Here is a 26,863-nt window from a genome sequence, read left to right as displayed (position 1 = left end):
CGGCGTGGGCGGCGTGGTGCCGGCGTGGACGGCGCGAAACCGGCGCGGTGCTGGCGTGGGCGGCGCGGTGCCGGCGTGGACGGCGCGAAACCGGCGCGAGCGGCGCGGTGACGGCGCGGAAGGCGCGAATGGTGCGAAACCGGCGCGGTGCCAACACCCCCACCCCACCTTATGGAGTGAACTGGTAGCTACATAATATTTTGTTCCTTACATAACCACACATTTTCATTGATGTAGAATAAAGAACTGGATACCCAATCAGCCGCAAAAAATGGCCCCGCAAAAGTAACGTGAAAACAGATCACGCGTTACTTTTTCGTTTAGTCTTGTTTGGAACGCTCAAATGTGAAGTTGTCAAAAATGACGAAATGTGCAGTAAAAATATGCAAAAATAACAACGATAAAAAAAGGAAAAAGGATGGAATTTATTTCTTTCGGTTAGTTCTTTTGATAGCATTACAGAATTTATGTAATCTGGTGGTAATTTCACGGTTTTGAATAAATTATTTTGTTAGTACCAAAGAATCCCTGTCAAGGAACAAAAATCCAATGAGTCGATGTGAGGTCTATATTTTTTTAAATTTTTATATAGAATTCATAAGGAATATTATTATTTTTAAATTCAAGATTTCCAAGAAAACCTATGCGACGTGCAGAGTGGACTGCTATTATAGCAAGAGATAGGGGTGATGCACTTTTTAAGCCATTCAAAACGGCACTTGTGTGTTCGGCCCATTTCCCTGTTTCTGACATATACACCACCAATTTAACTTATATCCTTAGGTATCTTACGTGTGCACAGAAAATCAAAAATATTTTCTAGTATCATAACTATAACTCCTACTACACAAAGTGTGACCAGCCTAAGATTTTTTGAATTTCCCGCCAAACATTTGTGTAATATTTCAGTAGCCAGACTCTAGTTTAGTTAAATACTTTAAATAAAACCGGCCAAGTGCGAGTCGGACTCGCGTTCCACGGGTTCCGTACATTAAGTCCGACTCACGCTTGACTGCACATTTCTAATAGGTTTTTCCTGTCATCTATAGGTAAAGAACTATTTTGTGTATTTTTTTCATAATTTTAGACCCAGTAGTTTCGGAGATAAGAGGGGGGGGGGGTCATTTTTTGCCTATTTTCTTGAATAACTGCTAAACTATATATCCTAAAATAACAAAAAAAAATTAGATTCTTACAATGAGCTCTTTCATTTGATATGTAACACGATATAGTTTGAAAAACTTTATTTTTTAATTTTATCATTTACCCCCCAAAAATGGCCTCCATATTTAAAATTCATTTATTTACGTTACACGTCCATCTTTGGGTCACAAACTTACATATGTGTGCCAAATTTCAACTTAATTGGTCCAATAGTTTCGGAGAAAATAGGCTGTGACAGACGGACGGACAGACAGACACACGAGTGATCCTTTAAGGGTTCCCGATAAAATTAAACCATACCAAGAACCTGTGTACGTTAGTTATAATGAGTAATAACCGCGATAGTTTAAGGAAGAATATAAATTTGTTTTATTTCTTATTTTGATTTTTCTGTAAAATTATATTAAAGTATACCAAGCGACTCCATTCGTTCATTATTTTAGTTTGACGTAAATACAATGGTCACGTTACGTTAGTGCCATCGGACTAAATTTTTTAACAGTGTTGGTACCTCTGTTTGCAAATTTGACACTTAACGCTTACGACATTAAGCTCTTTTATGTACGAAACATTTATCTTGACTCAAAATTTACGTAAGCGTTTTTATCATCAATGCAAATGATGCGAAACGTCATTGGGATCCACATTTGTTGACGTTTTTGTTCTGCTTTGTGTGTCTATTTCTTTTATATTAAGTCAGTGCACATTTTATAAAAAATATCGCACAAATGATCCATATGGATCTGTAACCATAAAATAGCCATTACCGTTGAAGCCCACATTACAACAGTAGCCACATTCAAACGTTCACAACCCTAACTTGATTTGATAATAACTTGACAGTACTCTTAACCAGGGATGTTGCGGATGCAGATTTTTTGACATCCGCGGATGCGGATGCGGATGCGGATATTTAAAGGCTCACATCCGCGGATGCGGATGTGGATGCGGATGTCAAGATTCGGTACTTAGAAAATGTATTACATTTTTAGTATCATTTAAAAAAAAAAACGAAACGTTTAGTATTTATTTATTGAGCAAGAATATAGGTGCGTTATATTTTAATAAACGGTAACTTGGCCGACTTTTCTGGATCTAGACGATTTCGTTGTAGGTAATGACGAAATTACCTAGCACTTACGCCGCCGCTAAGACGTTCCTGTACCGATTTGTTTGACATCCGCATCCGCATAAGCTCCGCATCGATTTTATGCGGATGCGGATGCAGATGCGGATGTTGAAAATAATGCGGAAGTTCCGCGGTTGCGGATGCGGATGCGGATGTTCGCAACATCCCTGCTCTTAACCAAGAAAAACGAACAATTGAAATTTCGTTATCTGCTTCTCTATCGCTCTTGCATATTCGAGAGCCTGGATCAAAAACTAAATTTCTGCCAAAAATTTATTAACAAATCAAGTTCATATTTTGACAGTTCGAATGCGGCCCCAGCGCTGTTGACAACCACCATATCCACAAAACGCTTTACCGCACGTAAAAGCTTCTAACCGCAAAGATGGGAATCGCAGATAAAACGTATGAGGTCGTTACTTCCAAATGGACTGTCGAACACCTTTTGCGTCTCACAATCTCGACAATTCTGTGTAAAAGTTTTCGTTCCTTTATTTTATGCTGCTGAAAAGGATTTGTTTTAAGATAAAATCACAATAAAATTGTAGTAACATCGTTTAGCATTAGCAGCCAAAGCGTAGAATATAGTAGGTACAGTCACCACACGGGATTGTTACGCCATGTTAGGGTCCTAGCTAAATTGGTTGTTTCATACTTACACTATTGGAATATCCAATTTAAATGCCACGCCTTAGAGCGTTTATAACTTAACATGTATGGTCTAAGTTGGGTCTAAGGGCTAAGCACACAATGGCTAATAAAATAAATGCCATTGATAATTTTAATACCTTATCTATGTATGTATATGTATCTAATGTATCTACCTCTGTCATTCGAATATGCAAGAGCGACAGAGGCAGATAAAGACTTTGGTGGCGTGGCAGGCGCTCTGCACAGCTAGCACGACTCGGCATTTGACATTTACGTTAGCTACGGCACCTATAGGTACATAAGGCTCCCTTGCACCGTCCCATTAACCCGGGGTTAACCGGTTAAACCGGCAGTGTCGAATTGTTACTGGTAACCACTAACCATGCATTACCATGGTAGAGTCTGTTCGGAAAGAGAAGGGTCGTGGATTGTATTGGGCCCCATCATACATTCCACGACTCTTCTCTTTCCACACAGGCTCCAGGTTTAACCGGTTAACCTCGGCTTAGTGTAATGGTGCAAGTGGGCCAGGATATAATTCGCACTCTCATTCAATCACGTTCTCGTCACCAGGGCCGGATTAAGCATGTCGGGGCCCCTAGGCAGTGCAATGCTCGGGGCCCCCTTAGGCCCTTACAGTCAATTCTGCATACATAATGTTCATTTTTCAGTTCAGGGAAGTAAATTTGTGGTTTTAATTTCAACCTTCAGGTGTTGGTTGAGCCGATCCGAACATGCCGAGCGATGTGTTTTTCGCTTTTATTGCGTGGACATAAAGCTTTTTTCTATCAGTCTTTGCCGAATCCGTATTTGCGTCAAGTGTGGGGAGAGCCCTTTTTTTCTCAATAGGTAGTTAAATATTGTGCGAGGCTGAACAGCGATTGTCCGACCATAATACCATACGCCGAGCCACATGATTAAAATTAACGTAATAATAAAGATATTCCATAGGTTTAAATTCCTATTCATTCACCAGTCAAGTTAGCATGTAGGTACAGGTCAACCAGAAAAGCAGCAAAAAAACGCGAGCGTAGCGAGCGCGAAATTTTTTGTTAAAAAATTGTGAAAGCGTGTTAAAAACGCCGGGCCGCGCCTAAAAATCCGAAGTTCCCCAGTGAGCCGAGCTTTCATGCGAGGTCGAAGCCGTGCTTCAGGATAAGCTCAGCTAGAGCACAGACGCCAACCAATGTCCATTGTATTAAAAAGCGAGACCGCAGGCCGAGCTTGGCGCAGCGAGGCCAAAGGCTAAGCTGAAGAAGAGGAGATTTGGAAGACAAACCAAAAATGGAGGTGTGAGGTAGGTCGAGCTCAGCAATCTCCACATTACTTAACAAACCCGAAGCGTACTTATAACCAGCGAGGTGAGCTTTCATGCGAGGCAAAAGGCCAAGCTTCTGAAATCAATGTTTATATTTGTTAAAAAGCGACGCCGAAGGTCGAACTGTAAGAAAGCAGCGCAAATGTTACTCGACAATAATATGTCTTAAGCAAGAGTTACTCGGAGATGAGGTATTAGGCCCTCGGGAGCCTGAAAATCGAGCTCGATATTACAGACTTTAAATCTATAAAATAACATAATTGACATAATCATCTAATGATCGTGTATCTGAGAAACTGATATTGGACATTAAGTAGGTATAAATATTTAGGTACAATAAAAACAATATTTATTAATTTTGGCCATTTTATTAATTATTAAAGCTTCGTTTGTTCTACAGTCAGGTTATTATTCTTGTTTTTTTAACTTTGTTTTGGGGCTGACTGCAGATCCCATTGCTGGGTGGAAGCCTCCTCACTTTTCCTCCTCTCATCCCTGTCTTGGGCTTTTGGGAGGTGTGAGGGTGGTGGTCTAATTTTGGCCATATGAAACAAATATTGTTTTTGGCGCGCGCGGGGCCGCCGGGGCCCCCTAGCCGAGGCGGGGCCCCCTAGCCGAAGCGGGGCCCATAGGCAGTTGCCTACTCTGAGGGCCTACCGCGAACCACGTTCGACGTGTTGCCTCTCTGTCGCACTTGTAAATTCGTACGTAAGTGTGACAGGGAGGCAACACGTCGAACGTGGTTCGCGGTAGGCCCTCTGACTTAGGGTTAATCCGGCCCTGCTCGTCACGACAGCGACAGGATCTCGAGAAAACCCCGCGATACGTGCCCGCATTTTTAATCACCCTGTTAAAATCCAAGGGCATGGTTCCGACGAAGCGGAAAGCATGGACGTACACCCGCCATCAAATATATCGGAGCGGCCAAGGTGCTCACAAATATTTGCCTCTATTGTCAAGTCGAGGCGTTAGAGTGCGTGTTCAGATATTTTTGAGCACCCCGGCCGCTTCGATAGGTATATCTGTTGGCTACTGTTGCCCCCAAATATAAAATATAATATTGGCATTGTATAATAATGACATTATTGCTCCTTTAAGAGGATAGTGGACGACCGCTTCTCCGTAGGAAGGTAGACCCTTTTCCTTCCAGAGGGACTACCGCGAAAACGGAATTTCGCAAAATGTACCTATACCTATTCGAGATGCAATTCTCTAATTTGACTTCTTCGGTATCCCTTATTTGTAAAAGTGGGTATTCAGTACGAATTCTACACAGTTCTGTAGCGGAACGTCACATTTATTCAAATGGATCGCACAGGCATCGCACGGTTGAACGCTTCTTTTTGAATTGACAGGAAATTATGCTACGGTCCACGGTGATTGTTAAAGTATTGAAACCAGCATTTTGACTCAGTACTACTACAACAGCAGCATTTTGACACACAGCTACAACAGCATTTTGACTATATAAGCAAGTACAAATGTTTATGTCGATAGCGATCGATCGATCGCGAGTGCAAGTGTCATTGATACATTGATACGTCATAATTTCTGTGTTTCATATTTATATGTATGTATATAGGTAATAGGTATAATGTATAAAAACTCTATAGTGACCTAAGAGATTGGAAGATGAAAGAAGAAGTCACACTAAAGAGGTCTTTGCTCTGTGAAGCTAATCATTTTGAAAGTTCCAAAAAGCGGCCAAGTGCGAGTCGGACTCGCCCATGAAGGGTTCCGTATTTAGGAGATTTATGACGTATTAAAAAAAACTACTAACTAGATCTCGTTCAAACCAATTTTCGGTGGAAGTTTGCATGGTAATGTACATTATATATTTTTTTAGTTTTATCATTTTCTTATTTTAGAAGTTACAGGGGGGGGGGGACACACATTTTACCACTTTGGAAGTGTCTCTCGCGCAAACTATTCAGTTTAGAAAAAAATGATATAACCTCAATATCATTTTTGAAGACCTATCCATACGATACCCCACACGTATGGGTTTGATGAAAACATTTTTTTTGAGTTTCAGTTCTAAGTATGGGGACTATGGGGAACCCCCAAAAATTTTTGTTTTTTTTTTCTATTTTTGTGTGAAAATCTTAATGCGGTTCACAGAATACATCTACTTACCAAGTTTCAACAGTATAGTTCTTATAGTTTCGGAAAAAAGTGGCTGTGACATACGGACGGACAGACAGATGGACAGACAGACAGACAGACAGACAGACAGACATGACGAATCCATAAGGTTTCCGTTTTATGCCATTTGGCTACGGAACCCTAAAACAAATCAGTCAAACAGCCGATGTCAATTTCTGCTTTATATATTAAATCTTAACGAATTTTTAGGGTTTTATCATCGAAATCGAAATGAAGTTTGTTATATTGCTACGTGATTGCTAATTTGCTACATACAAGTAAGTTTCTACAATGTTTTTAAAATGTTATTTCGCAGTATAGCGTAACTAGTTCTACGTCAAAGTGATGATGTTTTCTGGTTAGAAGATTCCACTGCCACCCTGCATGGCATGCATTAAGGGCCTACTGCAGCCGCGTCTGGCGCTTCGTAAACCACGCCCGCTAGTTCTTCCCTCCCCGCTAACACGCACACATGGAAACGCTTCGCGCCGCACGTGAAGTTTGTGTGACCTTTTAGCACCATCTAACGTTACAGAAGTTAACTACCATTATACGCGGTCGCTGCGGTCGGCCAGAAACTTAAATTCGGAAAAAATTGAAACAGATGGCGTTGTTACTTGTTCATAATAGCAAACCATAAAATAATTAATTCATAAACCTGCATATTTATTGTTGTTTTGGAAGATGTTAACATCATAGAAGCAGCAGCGTATATAGCATATAAGTTAAGAGTATTGATAATAAGAAAATAGCACAAGAACAGAAAAGAGATTATTTTTGATAAAATATGATGAAAACAGATTTACTTGATTACGCTCACCTGACTTTGCGGTCACTAAATGCAAATTTCAACCTTATTGTTATGGGGTTACAATAACCCTGGGGTTGCAGGCGTCCATGGTCGTTATTATTATAAATGCTTTGGTTGAAATGCTTTTTAACCCTCGAATTTTTCATAGGTACAGTCACCTGCAATAATATGTTACTCTTCGACGGCCGCAAAAATATGTGACACGCTCTTATGGCTCTACAAATAAGATCTAACATGATCTACCGCAAAACGGCCTTCGGTGTGTAACATATTATTGCAGCTGACTGTACTCGTATTCATTGTTGTATAGGTAGGTATTAATATATTTTATCCGATCGATTTGCATTTATTTGAAATAAATCACAGTGTTTAGTAATTATATGTTTTATTGAATAAGAGATTATTTAGGTATGTAAGGAATACAGCGGGCTTAGCACGGGCGTATCATATTGCACGTGGTATGATACGTTGTCTTCTAACGTTATTGGTAAATTTGTCATATCGCTGAGCATGGCCCCGAGCTACGATAAGCCTACCACGTCGATATTGAATAAAGTTATCGACTATCATACGATAGTGACCACGACTGTCTATGCGTAGAGCTTATGAAAAATCTATTCAATGGCTGCCCTTATTCATATGTCGGACGTGTGTCGGACATAGTTTGAACATGAATAGTCAATTTTATTACTACACTTCCAAATTGAAAAGTGTTTAAATGAGTGACAGCTTTATACAAATTGACCTACATTATAACATGCACGGATAATCGTGTTTGACAATTGAGTCAATTGACAATAATTTGACATTGACAAGCATCGCGTACGCGCGTGATCAGTGAAAATATCAGAATACAAACCAAGTTGAAGAAAAATACTGATTTGCTGTGAAATCTAAAGAAAATGCCACGCATAATGTAAGTTTCTCTAAAAACCAATAATTTATTTACAGAAAAAGTTATAATTCGTTTGATCATAACTGATTTTGTCATGAATATGTTTTTCAGTCGATGCTTTCACGCAGAAGAAAATGCTAGCAAAATATATAACTCAGCATCCCCTGTTCGCCTACAGGGAGTACAGGGAGGACCATGAGCCTCTCGGAAGCCAGAGATAAGTGCAGTGCTGCATACAAGTTCTATGAGAGCACGATCCGTACAGAGCAGTGGCATCAGTGGCAGCAGGCATGGAAGTCGGTAAGTACTATGCTAATAATTAATACAGATCAACCTCATCTCAAACTAAGCAAAGTTTGTAGTATGGACACAAGAAACATCCATAACTTAGCATTACTTAAAACATTCAGTGCCAGCGCGAGCTACGCGCTACGAGTGTATCCGATAACACGGGAAAAACCGTATGTAGCAAAAAGCGCCTACGAACAGTGAACTCCCCTAGTGAGTCGCTGGCAGTTAATGTGTTAATGTTTGTTGTTTATCTTGTTGATATTAGCCCAAATCCAGTTTCTAACTACCGTTGCAGGGTCATCAAGTCATCACTGAATACAATTTAGCTGTTAAATGTGTCAATTATCTATAAATTCTATTTTTATTGTCAGACTTGTCGTTAATTGAGCTGCAAAGTTAGAAAAATCAATGTGGCAGCAACCCAGGCTCCGCTAGCAGTGAGCGGTAACTCAACCAATTACCGGGAGAACTGGCTTGTCTAAAATGGATCCAGAAGAATCAAGGATTGGAGATGTAAGTACACCTTTCTTAAACTAAAATCATGAAGAGTTTATTGTGCCATTTAAAACTATTGACACTGATCTTCTACTATGACTATGTTCTACTAAGTGACAAAAGTTTGTTAAAAACTGTTCTATGACTACTATAATTGCATGAAGTTGTCATGGCAACAATGAATGTTGTAAAAGTTGATCCAACTGTAGATTAATTACCTAACTAGAAAGTTCTAGTTTGTTATACTTGTTTTTGGTAAACTAGAGTTAATAAGAAGATGTTTTTATTAAAAGTTATCTTTATTTAATCAACACTGACTTCATACATGAAGCCATCATGACAATGTCTGGTGTTGCCATAGTCTACTTATAATATCCCTCTTACATCCCCTTTCTTTTCAAGCAGCTACAACCATGACATGTCTGTCTACTAGCAAGTAGACTTTTTACAATAATAGCTAAATAATTAAAACACATATAAAAGCATAAACTATCAAATTTAATCAGTTTGATAATCACAGAGATAGCTAGGTTTCTTAATCAGTCGACCTGCTCTAGTTCTTATAGCAGAATTGTTATTTTCATTAGCAATACTTTGACCATTCTCATTTTGTTCTGTGTAGTTCTGAACATCAACAATATTCTTACTTTGTTCTGAAACATAGCTATCATCTGTCATATCAGCAATACTATTTCTTCTATACCCTTCAAATACTGTCAACGGTTCCTCCTCATCGCTATACAATATTGGGCTATCTCTTACAGTTTTCATTTCTCTCTGATTTTTACAATTTATTAAGTACCTTCTATTCCTAAACAAGTTCTGTCCAGTTTCTGTTTTAATTTGAAAAGAGTTGGGTCTGCTATCTTTTCTCACTACTTCAGCATAGCTGTTAGGTTTATTATTATTAAGTAATACAACTTTTTGACCCTCATCTAGCTTTCCCAAGTTTTTTGATCCTCTATCATAGTACTGTTTTTGTTTCCATGCATTGTCATACAATATTTTTTGCACATTACAATTTTCTTTACTAGGTTTCTGAATACTAGGCAACAAACCCTTAATTTTCCTGCCCATTAACAATTCTGAAGGCGTATTATAATTAAATTCCTTTGAAATTGGTGTGTTCCTATATTCTAACAGGCTTAAGTATCTATCTTTTTGTTCATAATCAGCTTTTTTAAAAAGATTCTTAGTTATTTGAATATATCTCTCCGCTAATCCATTAGACTGGGCATAGGTAGGACTGCTTGTTTTGTGTACAAAACCCCAACTAGTAACAAATTCTTTAAATTTGATACTAGTATAGTTAGTCGCCCCATCACTATACAAATATTCAGGGATCCCAAATCTACTAAAGATAGCTTTCAATGCATCTATTGTAGTTTCTGGTCGTAAATCTTTCAATTCTGACACTTCAAAGTATTTGCTATAGTAATCCACTACAATTATAAAGTTTTTTCCTTTATAGTGAAATACATCTGTACCCAAGTGCCACCATGGCTTATTTGGCATTTCCCTAATTTGCATAGGTTCTTTTATATTATTTTTCTTAAACCTATCACATGTACTACAATTCAAAACTTTATTTTCAATGTCTCTTGACATGAACGGCCAAAACATGCATGATCTAGCCCTAGCCTTACACTTATCTAATCCCATGTGATTGTAATGAATACGCTCTAACATGTCTGATCTTAAGGTTTGTGGAACAATAATACAGTTATTCTTGAAAATCAGTTCATCACACACATACAGTTCTCCACTAAATGTAAAGTATGGTCTCAAACTATTAGGAATATCTTTAATACTTGGCCATCCATTCAAAATGTAATATTTTATTTGTTGTAAATCTGTGTCTTTATTTGTCTCATCCTTAAAAATTTGTAATTTCCTATCTGTTACTGGTAAAGAACTCACAACCATCCTAACTTGAGCCTCAATTTCCTGTTCTAGAAGATTATCATTTGTTTTTAAATTATGTCTAGATAATGCATCAGCTATCAAAAGGTCTTTTCCAGGTTTGTATTTCACAATTATGTCATATTTCTGCAAGTGTAAACGCATGCGCTGTAATCTTAATGGTATATCACATATGGGTTTCTTAAAAATTGACTCTAAGGGTCTGTGGTCAGTCTCAACTGCAATTTGTTTACCATAAATATATTGATGATAGCGAGAACATCCAAATAAAATGGCTAAGAGTTCTTTTTCAATTTGAGCATATAATTTTTGAGTGCTGGTCATGGATTTGGAGGCATAAGCTACCGGTAAGTCATTTTGTAATAATACCGCTCCAAGAGCGTCTTTTGAAGCATCTACTGACAATTTCACTGGTCTACTGACATCATAATATTGCAGCACAGGGTCTGAAACTAATATTTTTTTAAGTTCACAAAAGGAATCATCATGTTCTTTTGACCACAACCATTCTACATCTTTTTTTATTAAATTTCTTAGAGGACTACAAACTTGTGATAAAGATGGTATAAACTTGGCCACATATGTGATCATTCCTAACAAGCGCTGCAATTCTTTTACATTTTGTGGCTTTTCCATTTTAATTATAGAGTCTATTTTTGTAGGATCAGGCTTTATACCATCTTTAGTCAGTAGGTGTCCTAGATATTCTATTTCTGACTTTCCAAATACACACTTAGTTGAATTAAACTTTACCCCATTTTCTTTTGCCATTTGTAATACTTTTAATAAACGTTCATCATGTTCTGCTTGATCTTTACCATATACTACTAGGTCGTCAACAAACACTTCACATCCATTTATATTTTGAAAAATTTCTTTATATCTACGATGAAAAACTTCTGGTGCAGAACAAAGCCCATATGGTAGACGTTTAAAATAATATCTACCAAAAGGTGTAGAGAACGTGCACAGTTTAGCACTATCCTCATGAAGTTTAATTTGAAAGAATGCTGTAGATGCATCCAGTTTACTAAATACTTTAGCACCTGCCATTCTACTAGACACTTCTTCAAAGGTAGGTAATTTGAAATGTTCCCTCATAATACAATTATTTAAATTTCCTGGATCTAAACAAACTCTAATTTTCCCATTCGGTTTTTTTACAATAACTATATTGCTAACAAACTCAGTCGGCTCTGTTATTTTTGAAATAACTTGAAGTTTTTCCATTTTATCTAATTCCCTTTTCAAGCTCTCGTGTAATGATATTGGTACTTTCCTACAAGATTCCACTTTGCCCTGAGCATTTTCTTTTAACTTGATTTTATAGTCTGAACCACTTAAAGTGCCTATAATTTTGTCATCAAACAGTTCTTTATAATTTTCTGTGAGATTATTACAGTCATTTTTTATACAATTTAGATATTTTCTTTCCATTAGTTCTTCCTTGAATATTGATTTACGACCTAACACTGGTAGAATCGGGCGAACTGAGTCGATAACATAGAATTTCAATTGTACTTGTCTATTATTTATAAAATTTCCAGTTAATTTAATTTTACCGACGCAGTTCAGCTCTGTTCCTTCATAATTATACAAGTTGTTTGCATTTTTTTCCACTTTATTTTCTAATCCGAGTTTCTTAACATACCTTAATGGAAGCACGTTGCAGTCCGCACCAGTATCCAATTTAAAGTCTATAATGTGACCATGTATTTGAATGGCCTCATAGTCTTCTTTCCTTTGAATCGAATTAATTTGCACCATACCTAACACAATATCACTTTCATCCGATGACAGATCTACTACATTCACATTCTTGACATTTCTACACATTTTTCCGTAATGCCCGAATTTGTTACACTTTTTGCAAACCTGATTAAACGCTGGACACTTGAAACCATGTACAAAGCCGCATCTGTGACATGGAGGTCTGGTAGTAGACTGTGACCGCTGATATCCACTTGTACCTGCTTCCTCAGATTGATCTCTCATATTTCTTGATCCATAATTTCTTCTCTCTGGTTGTTTTCTTTGTTCAGTATTTTCTTTAGATCTATAACTATAGCTTTTGTCCTTCTTTACTACACTTACTGCTTGTTCTTCAACATCAAAGTCCTTAATTTGTTTTTCTGTATAATCATATGTTTTGCAAATTTTTATGCATTTTGGCAAATCCAGGTCAGATTCTTTGAGTAGACGCTCCACAACATTTTTCTTTTTAATTCCTCTAATTATCTGATCTTTTATTAAACTGTCCCTAAGTGTTCCAAAATTACAGTCTGCACTTAGGGTCCTCAATGTGTTGACATACTCGTCCAAAGTCTCCCCTTCTTGTATTTTACGTCTAAAGAAGACATTTCTGTTGATACTTTCATTGCTTAGTGGCAAGAAATATTTTGAGAACTGCTCAACGAGCTCTTCATAGGTCTTAATTTTTTCATTGTCAAAATTATTGTAAATTTCTATACATTCTTCACCAATGCAATGAAGAAATAAAGCAATCTTGCTTTCTTCGTCTAATCGTTGTTTTGCCCCCGTGGCAGTATAATAGAGTTTAAATCTTTGTAGCCATTTTTTATAATTTTCCGATGGATCTCCTTGTAGGGATAATGGCGGCGGTTGTTTTAGAGTTTCCATTTTATAAGTTCACATCACTAACCACTGCGCCCATTTACTTCTCCTAATACTGTTCACGTTCGTTCACTTTAGATTCGACTGCGCCATGTAAATAAGAAGATGTTTTTATTAAAAGTTATCTTTATTTAATCAACACTGACTTCATACATGAAGCCATCATGACAATGTCTGGTGTTGCCATAGTCTACTTATAATATCCCTCTTACAAACAACATTGAAAGATACACTACTAAACTACCAATTGACATTTTTTTCACACTGCAGAAAAAGGTCATAATGATTGTAACAATTAAAAACTTTGGAACCCGTAGACCTCACTTTCAAAATTGGTTTTTTTTTACCCTGTCTGAATATTGTAGAAGCTGGTTTTGTATGTAAGAATTCAAGTGTATTGACAAAAGAAAAACACCACCACACTTTGTGCCATGAATCTAAGACATAAGGATAAAATATTATTAATATTTAATTTTTATGTACAGTCTAACTGCACAGGTAAAAAGGCATTCGACTGCAGTTTCCAAACCGGCTTTACCTGTGCAGTTGAACTGTACAGTGTACATGCTAAACTGCGCAGGCATAGCCTAGTGTGTATTGCCAGCAGTTTAATTGAAAGATTTAAGTAGGTACTCTTATTTTAAATGTTTTCATTTGCAATACCCTAAGTGGTTTGATTGTATACGTGACAATGGGAAGAATTATGATTTTAGCAGCCTATGTATGTAGGTATGTATGTATGTGTGTGGGTATGTTTGTGTCGTGTATTACCCTAGCATAAAAGCTTAACTACTGAGACAAATATTGTTGAATAAGATGTTCATTGGTATGTTTTTATGCCGCAGGTGGCATAGACTACACTTTAATACATAATAGGTACTCTTTAATAAAATAATAATAACAAAAATGCTTTAAATAACGGATTAATAGTTACTGGAACAAAATTTAATTTATTTTCAGTCGAAACGAAATCGGACCAATGAAACTATAAAATCCCCCTGACTTAAAAACGACAGCTTTCTAAAAATGACATTAATTTCTTATAATTTGCAAATGAACCTCTGTACTAGCCTGCGCCACTATAGAATCATGACCTCATCTAATCTATTTGTTTCTGTTTCAGTCATAACATATTGGAGGACACTCAAGTTATCGAGGACACGATAGAAATTAACTAAAATCTGCAGCCTCAATTATTTAATGACTTATTTAGAAAAGGGATAGTCATAATATTTAGCTATAGAACGAGAGAGTGCGGCAAAAAAAAGTTCTGACTTTCTGCCTGGAACACACTTCTCAGCAGGCACGTCCATGCATTTCGAAGTCAATAGTAAAAGTGTTTATTTGTTAAGCATATGTAGGTGAAACTATTACAGTGGTATTTAAAAGGTTTTTTCTAACAAACCTTTAAGTTGCAATGTATGTATCAAGTACATATTACAAGATAAATTAGATCCCACGTCTCTTTATTCGATTGAGCTAAAACTTAATATACATTATTTAAGTTGGGTGATAACTGATAACGCAATATTATGGTACCACCGAATATCTGATGATGGACGCAGGATATGGTCAAAGAAACTCTTTGATATATATAAAGCAACCTAATTTGTGTTTGGGTTACGTAGCTAAGCAAACACGCACACATGCGTAACGTATAGGCCTGTAAGAAGGCACCATCATAGGTTTACCTCCGATTCCGTTACTACTCAATGGAGTTACGACTCAACGTTTATTGGATATTAAAAATTTACGTAATTCGGAGCGCTGCGCGAAGTGACATAGGTCTTACCTCTTTGAGGCACGACGGCCATCTAACATTACTGGCATAAAGGATGCATTTATGACTTTGACGCATGACAGAAAGAGAAACCGAACTGCGTAAAATGGGCGTTCGCTGTTGAATTCATAAAATCAAAAATCGATAATAAATCCATCGGTAAAGGATAATAAGTTAATATTTAGTTCTTTGAAAGTTAAGACGAGATGAAAACCTTTGCTGTAAGGTAGATTGTGCTGGATATGGATGTGTTTTCTAGTTGCACGAAGCTAAAACCGAAAAATGAACACGTAAGTTTGGATTTATTTTCTATCGAGAAAATTTTAAGCATTCGTGTTTCGACTACTACGAAATGTCTTATCATATAGTCAAGAAACATATATCCGAAAATCACTACTGTTTGTTTCCGGGGCTAGCCACTGCCACCTTTCTAAGATCCTGTTATTTTTCGATGCACGGCCTTAATACAAGTAAGTACTTAAAATTCAATTATTCTCGCCTTACGAGTAAAACAGCGCAGGGCCTCGTGTTAGGTAGGTACTAGGCTTATATAATTAATGTACATTATTGTAAATTGGTAAAGTACTACATTACATAGATACTGTACTGTAGCTCCTGGTTTTATTAATAAACATTGCTCACTTGACGTACCTACAAATGAATCAGCAAAAAACCGGTCAAGTGCGAGTCGGACTCGCGCACGGAGGATTCCGCACCATCAACAAAAAATAGAGCAAAACAAGCAAAAAAACGGTCACCCATCCAAGTACTGACCCCGCCCGACGTTGCTTAACTTCGGTCAAAAATCACGTTTGTTGTATGGGAGCCCCACTTAAATCTTTATTTTATTCTGTTTTTAGTATTTGTTGTTATAGCGGCAACAGAAATACATCATCTGTGAAAATTTCAACTGTCTAGCTATCACGGTTCGTAAGATACAGCCTGGTGACAGACGGACGGACGAACGGACGGACAGCGGAGTCTTAGTAATAGGGTCCCGTTTTTACCCTTTGGGTGCGGAACCCTAAAAAAGCAATGAATTGTATCAAGTCATTTCATTTAAATAAAATGCCCTTCTAAATTCACGGAAAGCACTTCTTTTGCACGTGAACATGTTTGAACAATAAGTTTTTTGTGTTCTTATTTTAAAAGGATAAAACCCAACCAAGAACCAACGTACAGTCGCCAATCGCCATCAGGTGGTCTAGCATGAGTTGCGTTCTCGCGCGCGACTCCATACTAGAAGTCGCGCAAGATGTATGGAGTCGCGCGCGAGAACGGAACTCATGCTAGACCGCCAGAAAGATATATCGGAGCGGCTAAGGCGCTCACAAATATCTGAACACGCCTCTATTGTCAGGGCGTTAGTGAGCGTGTTCAGATATTGTGAACACCTTGGCCGCTCCGATATATCTCATTGGCGACTGGACCTATTCCTCAATTTGGAACTAACTGATATGAATACCAACATTTTAACTTCTTAAAGTTTAAATTAATAACGCTTGTTTTATGTATTTTTCAAACTCGATGGGTACGCTGGCAGGTGTCATTACAATACAATTTTGCGAGGTTTGGCGTTTTTAGGTTATACATTTTGAGGAGATAACACGTTTTACTCATCGAGTTTGAAGAATACTAAGGTAAACGTACTAGTGCTCGACATGCTAAATTGCTAATGTCCAATAGATGACACCCTGCTGTCACCTCTATTGACAATGACTTACGAGGGGCGTTCAAAATATTCTCGGTATTGATATCTTACAACCTCTTCTAAAATTTCTTTCGTTACTGGCCGCTAAGGTTTATTCATTGACATTAAAAAAAAGTATAATTCGAACCGAGATGTTCTTTTGTTTTTCTGCAATTGCTGAACAAACATGAACATCATGTGGGAATTGACAATGTTAACTAAATTAGAACATCGATGCGTGATAAAATTCTTGACAAAACAGGGTAAAAATCAAAAAACCATAAAAGAGGAAATGGATTGTGTTTACCGTGAGTCTGCTCCTTCTTTATCTACCATTCAAAAGTGGTCAAGCGAGTTTAAACGTGGAAGGGAGAGTGTTGAAGACGACCCTAGACCTGGCCGGCCTGTAGTAGCTACTTCACAAGAAAATATTGATAAAGTGGAAAAACTTATATTGGAAGATGGTCGAGTGAAGGTAAAATCTATAGCACAAGTAACCAATCTCTCTATTGGTACCGTACATGATATTATCCATGACCATCTTAATATGTCAAAAGTAAGTGCAAGATGGGTTCCGCGAATGCTGACTCGGCTTCAAAAAGACATGCGTGTAGCTTGTTGTTCCGATTTTATTGACCTGTGCGGTGAAAATCCTGATGAGGTGCTGCAAAGAATAGTTACTGGAGATGAAACCTGGGTTCATCATTATGACCCAGAGAGTAAACAAGAGTCCATGCAGTGGCACATTAAGGGTTCAGCTCATCCCAAGAAGTTCAAGGTCATCCCTTCAGCTGGCAAGGTCATGGCCACGATATTTTGGGATTGTGAAGGAGTATTACTGATCGATTATAAAGAAAAAGGTGTAAATATCACAGGACAGTACTACGCTAACATTCTACGTCAATTAAAGCATGCAATCAAAGAAAAGAGGCGAGGAAAGTTAACCAAAGGTGTTATGCTTCTGCATGACAACGCCCCCGTCCATACTGCTCATATTGCCAAGGCAGCTATTGTTGAATGTGGGTTTGAAACTGGTACTCACCCACCGTATAGTCCGGACTTAGCCCCCAGCGACTTCTTTTTGTTCCCCAATCTTAAAAAGGATCTGCGTGGAAATAAATTTTCCGATGATGAAGCATTGAAGGCGGCAGTGGAGGAGCATTTTTACACCAAAGATAAAAAATATTTTTATGCAGGATTAAAAAAAATAATTGATCGATCTTTTAAGTGTATGAACATAGGGGGGGAGTATATTGAAAAATAAAAATATCAAACTTTTCGTACTTGTTTGTTTTCATTCTCATACCGAGAATATTTTGAACACCCCTCGTAAGTTCCAAGATGACCTGTACTGGGACCGAACATCAGTACGTTTACCTTAATAAGTCTTATAACACACTTAGTTTAACAAAGACCACAGCTATTATGAGTTAGATGTCGCAGGGAACGTGTAGGTAACTCCTAATAGCCGTATCGATCTGTATCTTCGAAGGTAAGATTGTATTTAAAATATAGGTCATAATACAATAATTTGATACCATCGGGCTTAAGAGCCAACAGGAGTGGTCATTTCTCCATACAAACTTACTCGACTGTTTCCTCCGTGGGTTTTGAAGCTAGAGCAATGATTTTCAACACAGATGAATATTGTTAATATATCTGTGTCGGACCGTTTGCTCGCTACGCTCGTGAATCTATTATAGAATCTTTCGCTTGCACGGGACTCAAAATAAGCACTCGAAGAAATATCAAACTTTGATCTATTGTTGTACAAATAACTATTGTTAAATTTACAATTTTATTACAACGGTTGCATAAAATACTATATTAATAATATTTTTTAGTAGAAATTTGTTTTGAGACAATTGTTTATTTTTATTTTTAACATTTTGTTTTCATAGTTTTTATTGACCGAAGCGTAGCGAAGGTCTACGTTTTGACTCGGGCATTTTGCTTTTGTATGTCCGGATGTTCTCCTCTACAGGTCACAATTCTCAACCGATTCTTGTGAAATTTTGTGACCAGTTTCTATGAGTAAATAAAATTGTTTTGTCGATCCCGTTTTTGGAAATTTTGAAAAATGGAGGAGTTGTGATACCTCGCGCAAGCAAATAGTCGTATCGATATCATAAGAGTATTTTCTTTTTGAGACATATTTACATAGTAAATGGCAAAAAATGCAGAAAAATTGTATTGCTGGTTTAGACGGTATTTAGATATTTAGTTTGTACTCGAGAATGAGTAGCCGAATTTCGTCAGCTTAGCTAAGAACTATCATGGTGCATTTTGTAAACAATCGCTTTTTTTTGTTTGCACACAGAAAGTCTGGGTTCGATCCCTAGTAAGACATAACTTTTTGTATTTTTTTTTCACTTAAACTTCGTATTTTTTTAAATAAATTAAAACCTTTGTATTGTTGATTGATTAAACCGCTGTGTATCGCTGTCATCGTGCATTAGGGTGGAGCGTCGTTGTATGGGAAAAAATAAAAATTTGATTATCAATGTGGAACCGGTACAAAAAGTTGCAGTTTGTCATGTAGATTATAGTGATTATATCAAGTTTCAAAATAAACACTACTTTTAGCCCTCTACCCAGCCGCTAAAGAAATTAATAAAGGTAAATTTTCATCAATTATTTAAATATACTATTTCACTAATATGTGTACATTTTATTGAAATTATGTAATACTTAATAAGCATTTAATAAGTTATTACCAAGATTTTTGTGCCTTTTTCAATATTTATGAAATAATAAAATTTCAAACTTTCATATTAAACAGCAATTTCATGCAAAACAAGGAAAATGCTACAGTGTAAAAAAATTATATGAGTTATTTTTTTTAGACGTTCTTGTGCCAAAGTAACGGTGTTATTGATTACGAAAAGTATCATTTTACTGCAAAAAATGGGTTACTTATATGTTTAAATGAGCGTCAAATATTGCCCTTCGGCGTCGCTTACGCCCTTTTTGGGTCATGTTCACACGTATGTTAGGCATATATTTACTTTTACTAGTAGTATTTTTATTATCTTATCACGTTCAAAATAGTTTTCACGGTTCTGTAATAAGTTGTAAACTGCAATTTGTGCACAATATCCGGGTTAAAGGGCCTTTTCCATAAAACCTCTATTTACGTGGTTTTACCATGTCATAAAAATATACGTTATAAACAAAAATAAGTATAGGAATCGAGTATATCTGTAACAAAAAGATGTTATTTAATGAATAAAACTTGTTATAAAAAAAATAAGCATAAATTAAATTTATTAAAAATATACAAATATTGCTATATATAATCGAATAGTAGAGGGCTAAAAGTACATACCAATTTTTTTTTTATTATTTCTCACTTAAACAATAAAAAATTAGACATCCTTTTAGAGGGGTTCCATTGCTATATTCAAGAATTTTGGATTTCGCTCCACCCTATCGTGCACGGTCCCAATAAGCTATGCTCGCGAGGTCTACAGCTCACAGAGCCACTAGTTTTATTTTCTTACGAGTCAAAAAGTTACACTTAGCTATGCCCCGTACTACTAACCTTAATGGACCGCCTACACAAGCACATGTCGGTCAGCTTAAAATAGTCATCATAAATGGTGACTTCCTCCGCTCGGACTGGAACTGGGGGCAATGTCAATGCTTCTGTGTGATAGACCTTGATATAGTTTGTCGGTTTCTAATAGGCCCCGATGGCTAATCCTTTGTCTATTGTTAAGTAAAACCGCACGTGCTACTTACCTGCAAAAAAGGGTCTTAATTATTCTAATTGGCACCTGAGCGCGGGCTAGTCCAACGCTCAAAAAACCAGTGTAGGTGCGCTCTCCGATAACGCGCCTTTGTTACGCATCTCGATGACACATTTTAGACTGGTTCTGTAGCGTTCGACTCGCCGGCACTCAGTAACCGAAGTACTGAGTACCGGCGAGACAAATGGACTACACTACACACAGCCTAGAAAAATATTTTTACATTCGTTCATTTTGAACCTTAATGCAATCTCCATAGAGTGGTAATTCAATAACCAGTAAAAACGGCCCTACCATTTTTTTAACCTTTTGGCCGCCGGACCTAGTTCGCAAAGACGCTCACTCACACGCCAGAGCAAATTTTAAGTAAACAACTAATAAAAAGTTTAGGGATTGCAAATAGTGATATCGATATTTACAATTTATGGTAAAAATCTTCTCAATTTGGCTTTGTTCTTATCCAACTTTAATTTATTTCGAAAATGCCAAAAATTAACATATTTTTTACACACGACAATGTTAAAAATAAAGATCTTTATCATTAAAAACAACCACTAAACAATATCGATTCATGACGTAATATCACCGCACTAGGCTGTACAAGAAGTCGTTTATACAAGACAACGGTGCGCATGGACTGTCCGCAGTGCAGACCGACAAGGACTGTTTCCGCGCGGATTAAGTAATAATAGTCTCTAGATCAACGGCGTAAGCGCTTGTCGGTACGTAAACTTTATAAGCGTAACGTTAGAGCCGCGCATCGTGTGTCGATAATATAAATGTAAGTACCGGAACTGCATTGGGGAAAATTGCACGTGGGTTAATTGAATTGTCAATGAGTGAAGAACAATAATATTGAAAAAGGGTGGGGATCGGAAATGTTCGGGAATGCATGTTTCACATTGATGGAATTAAATAAAGAAAACAGTTTATATTGAATATGTGAGTTTTATTTTATATTAGAATCGCCATTACATATTACTCATATTAGCAAGAGTTAGACACGAGTGACATTAGAGTCGAATGCCGGAAGCCGGAAGTCTATTTTAAAAACTACATGTCAACGACACAAATAATAAACCACCACAAAGGTGCAATTACATTGCTATATTTCTAACACCCCTTCTCAATGTAATTACACTTTAAAAACTTAATAAGTATTCTCCACAAATACATTAAAAACAAACTTAAATGTTATGCATACCACACATCACAAGAAACCGTGTGAGCAACTCCCTGCTTAGGGCTTTAGTGAGCATGTCTGCTGGTTGATCACTAGTTCTAACATATTTCAAAGTTAATTTATTATTCTTAACCAACTCTTTAATAAAGTGGTATCGAATGTCAACATGTTTCAGGCGCTTAACAGTGTCTGTGCAAGCAACTGAAATGGCTGACTGGTTATCACAATATATGTTCACTGGACATACACTATTAATCCCAAAATCATTTAACAGATTTATCAACCAACAGGCTTCGCTGGCCGCAACACTAATTGCAACATACTCAGATTCCGTTGAGGATAAACTGACTGATACTTGTTTCTTTGAACTCCAAGATATCAGACAATTTGAAAATTTAAACAAGTAGCCTGTGGTGGATTTTCTATCTTTGAGATCACCACCCCAGTCTGCATCACAGAATCCCTCTAAAACATCATTTTCACATTTATATACCAATTTATAATCTAGAGTATGTTTGACATATCTTAGGACCCTTTTTAATGATGTCAATAATATGTCATTTGCACACTTTTGATATCTACTCAACAATGAGACAGCATAACATAGGTCAGGCCTAGTACCGGACACTGCATACATAAGACAGCCTATAATTTGTCTACATGTCTGTTCAATATTTTTATCTACAGTGCCACTATCAGCCTCAAATATTTTACTGTTAATATTCACATCTATTGGCGTCAACATAGGTTTACAACTTTCCATCTTGAACCTTTTAAGTACATTTTCCAAATAAGTCTTTTGACTCAGTTCAGTAATGCCTGTTTGCACATTTTGTTTTATATTAATACCTAAGTAATCTGACACTAGCCTTAGGTCTTTCATTTTGAATTCTTTATTTAATTTGGTTTTAAGTTGTTCTACTTCATTTTCATTAGACCCAAAAATTAACAAATCGTCTACATATAGCAACAAATATGTTTGGCTAGTTTTATTGCATTTTGTATACAGGCAAGAGTCACAACTTGACCTAGTAAATCCGTCTTTAACCATTACAGAATTAAATGTTTCATTCCAACATTTTGGTGAGCTCTTAAGCCCATAAAGAGACTTATTTAGTTTCACAATAGTTTTACTACCCTCATAGGCACCTTCTGGCAGGCTAACATACACATTCTCATTTATTTTACCATATAAAAAGGCACCTGTCACATCCATCTGAATTATAGGTAATTTAAGTTTAGTTGCAATTGCTACAAACAACCTAAGAGTTGACAATTTGGCAACTGGGGCATAAATGTCATTTAAATCTAATATGTCATCTTGTTCGAACCCCCTAGCAACTAACCTGGCTTTGTATTGCGGAGTGTCCTTGTTACCACTTTTAATCTTAAACACCCACTTACTGCTGATCACTTTCTCACTTCCTGGATCATTCACTACTTTCCAAGTGTCATTATCTTCCAATGTCTTCATTTCTCGCTTTATAGCTTCAGACCACTTGTCAGCATCATGTCGGGTCATTGCCTCTTTGTATGTTGTAGGCTCATTTTCTGTAGCGCGGACACTCTGACAATGACAATTGTAAAATTCAGGTGGTTTTCTAACTCGTGTGCTTGGTTCTCTACGAGGTACTTCAGTCACAACACTTCGCTCTAATGAGCTGTCACCTTCATCACTCGACGGCATATATTCACTTCCTGATTCCTCTGCACTTGAAGTTGCTGTTGTCTCACCGACACTTGACAACTCCCCTTCTGGCTCATTGCAGGGCTCCTCAGTCTTATCATCTTTGTTTTCTGTTGTGATCATTGTGACCTCAAGTTGATTCTCATCTTTTGATTCTTTATTTTCCAAGAAAACTATATCCCTCTTTACTTCCACATTCTTTGTATCTGGATAGTATACTCTGTAGCCTTTCACAGTATCTCCGTATCCAACCATCAATCCTTTTTCCCCTTTTCGGTCCCACTTCCTCCTCTTTTCTTTTGGAATATGAGTATACACTGGGGTACCGAAGGGTTTTAACTGGTGGATGTCAAAACTTTTCCCTGACCAGACTTCATATGGGGATTTTTCACTATCTTTGCTTTTCCCAGTCCTATTCAGTACAAAAGCTGCTGTTGCGGTGGCCTCTGCCCACAACTCTTTTGGCAGGTTCTTTGCACTCAACATAGTTCTAGCAGCTTCGACCAGAATACGTATTTCGCGTTCGGCTTTACCGTTCTGCTCCGCGGTATAAGGAACGCTTGTCTGGTGTTCTATTCCGCGTCTCGAAAACATCACCTTCACGTCTTTGTTTACAAATTCTGTTCCGTTATCACTACGAAACACTCGAACTCTGTTTCCTGTCATGTTTTCAGCTTTGTTCAAAAAATCTGTGATACAATCCTTCACCTCGTATTTGTTTTTCACAAAGTAGACTGTTCTGTAGTTCGAAAAGTCATCCTTCAATACGACGAAGTACTTTGAACCGCTTATAGACGCAACTTCCATCGGGCCGCAAGTATCCGCGTGGATAAGATCGCACGTTCTTGTAGTCACACTCTCGCTGTTACTAAACGGCAAGCGATGTATTTTGCCTTCGAGGCAACTTTCGCACTTGGGAACTGATGAACACTTTACATCAATGTTATTTTTCGCAAGCACTTTTCTGACATGATCGAAGTTTTGATGCGCTAATTTTTCATGCCACTCGATCAAGGTACCGTCCAATGTTTTAGCAACACTCGCCACATTGTTTTTAAACCGGAATTCTAAATAACACGACTTCCCAATTCGTTTTGCGACCGCACAGACTTCGTTATTTTTACAAATTTTGCTTGACGTTTTATCTGTCACGACAACATAACCTTTAGCTGTCACACAGTCTACAGAGAACAAATTTGATTTCATTTCCGGAACGAACAAAACATCGTCTATGGTTGTTTCAACCCATTCACTCCCGTTATGCACTTCTACCGCCATCTGTCCATGTCCTTGCACACTAAGTCCCACACCATTACCAACTTCGACTTTCCATTCACTATTTGCGCTAGTAAACGTGGAAAATAGTGCACGTTCGCGGCATATATGTTCACTCGATCCGGAATCAACCAGAAAAAGAGTCTTATTATGTGGTTCTAGCGAATCAGACACCACAAACGCGTTACTTTTCTTCTGTTCTTTGTTCTTCCTAAACCAACACTGTGCTTTGTTATGTCCCCCTTTACCACAGTAGAAACACTTGTTATTATGTCCTTCACTCTTGTAGTTACTATTGTTGCTTCTACACTCACTGGCATAATGTCCAAGTCTATTACACTTCATGCACTTTGCATTATTTTTATTCTTCGCTATGAAAGCTGACGAGGACGGGGTTGGCGCTTCGCCTTTTTCTTTTACTCTCTCTTCTTCTACCAGTAATCTCGCCACCAAGTTATCCATAGTTTGCTTGTCATCAGGGGCAGACTCCCAAGCGGATACAAAGTGTTTATACTCATCAGGCAGCGACATTAAAACTTTCGTAATAACGAACTTATCAGAGACTTCTTCGCCCATCTGTTTGAGCTGATTCTGCATTTCCTGGATCTTTGATAGGAATGTAGACATCTCAGTCCCTGATTCGTATTTAAATTGAAAGAACCGTTGCTGTACGATGTGGATACTAGTCTCCGTCTTTTGCTCATAAACACTCTGCAGTTTCTTCCACATTTCAGCCGAGGTTGAACATGATATAATATGCAGCATGGCATTCTCCTTCATACGCGTAACCAACAAGGCTTGAGCCTTCGCATCTTTTGTTTCCCAAGTAGTTCGAGCACTACCAGCTTCTTCGGGTTTTACGCTCTTTCCCTCGACAATGTCCAACCAATTTTGACCTCGCAATAAAACGGTGGTTTGAAATTTCCATATATTCCAATTACTGGATCCTTCCAACTTTATCAAGTTGTTATTTGTATTGAGATTTAAATCCATCTTGCTGTCCTCCCTTGCTCTTTCAGCCGAGCAAGTAATAAATTATTTTTATTCCAACAATGGCGTCCGTACCAAACCTCACTTTTATACCGACCGCCGACACATTTCTTTCGGCGTTGAACTTCCTGAATTCTTTATATAATTTTACAGGAATATGTGCCTGGGCCCATAACCTGATGGAATTAAATAAAGAAAACAGTTTATATTGAATATGTGAGTTTTATTTTATATTAGAATCGCCATTACATATTACTCATATTAGCAAGAGTTAGACACGAGTGACATTAGAGTCGAATGCCGGAAGCCGGAAGTCTATTTTAAAAACTACATGTCAACGACACAAATAATAAACCACCACAAAGGTGCAATTACATTGCTATATTTCTAACACACATTCGACATGTTCCTTAGATGAGCTTCTCAGTTCCCGTATTACATCCTCCCTACCATGACAATTTTTCGTCAATTTCAAATATATAACATTCTCATAGTTAGGCGACACTGACTATATACTCCTAGCGTCCGCCTGTACCATTCTTGTGCGAAGCGGTCACTGCAGGGTATCACTCCCCACTACACTATCATCTTAAAATGAATCTTTTGTTCTGCAAATAAACCACAAGGACAGATTTACTTGTCTGACTCTACTATCAACAGCTGAAGAAGCTCCCTGAACTTCAGCTATAGTTAATGCCTGTCTCTCTCGTCTCGTTTCACGTATTCTAGTTACTAGTTACGACCAATTGGCATTTAACAAGTGTTCAAATGCTTAAATAAAACCAGATTTGCGATTTGATATTTATTTTGAATATTCTCATATCGAGTTAACATTCCCATCCCTAGCTGTCTTGTATACAGGACAACGGCGACGAGGAACAAGAAAAACGTTGAAATCTGGAGCAATTTTTTTGAGAGCCTTATTATAAAAGAATGGATTTCTATAGCTGCAATAAATGCAAATTTTTTTAAACAAGGACTTAAAACATTAACATGAGTGTAAAAAAATATATAATTGATATTTTTTGCACATTTACCGAGCGGTTGAAT

This window comes from Cydia amplana, chromosome 16, assembly GCF_948474715.1.
Source record: "Cydia amplana chromosome 16, ilCydAmpl1.1, whole genome shotgun sequence".
In the NCBI taxonomy this organism is placed as follows: Eukaryota; Metazoa; Arthropoda; class Insecta; order Lepidoptera; family Tortricidae; genus Cydia; species Cydia amplana.
This window is presented reverse-complemented; position numbering follows the sequence as displayed.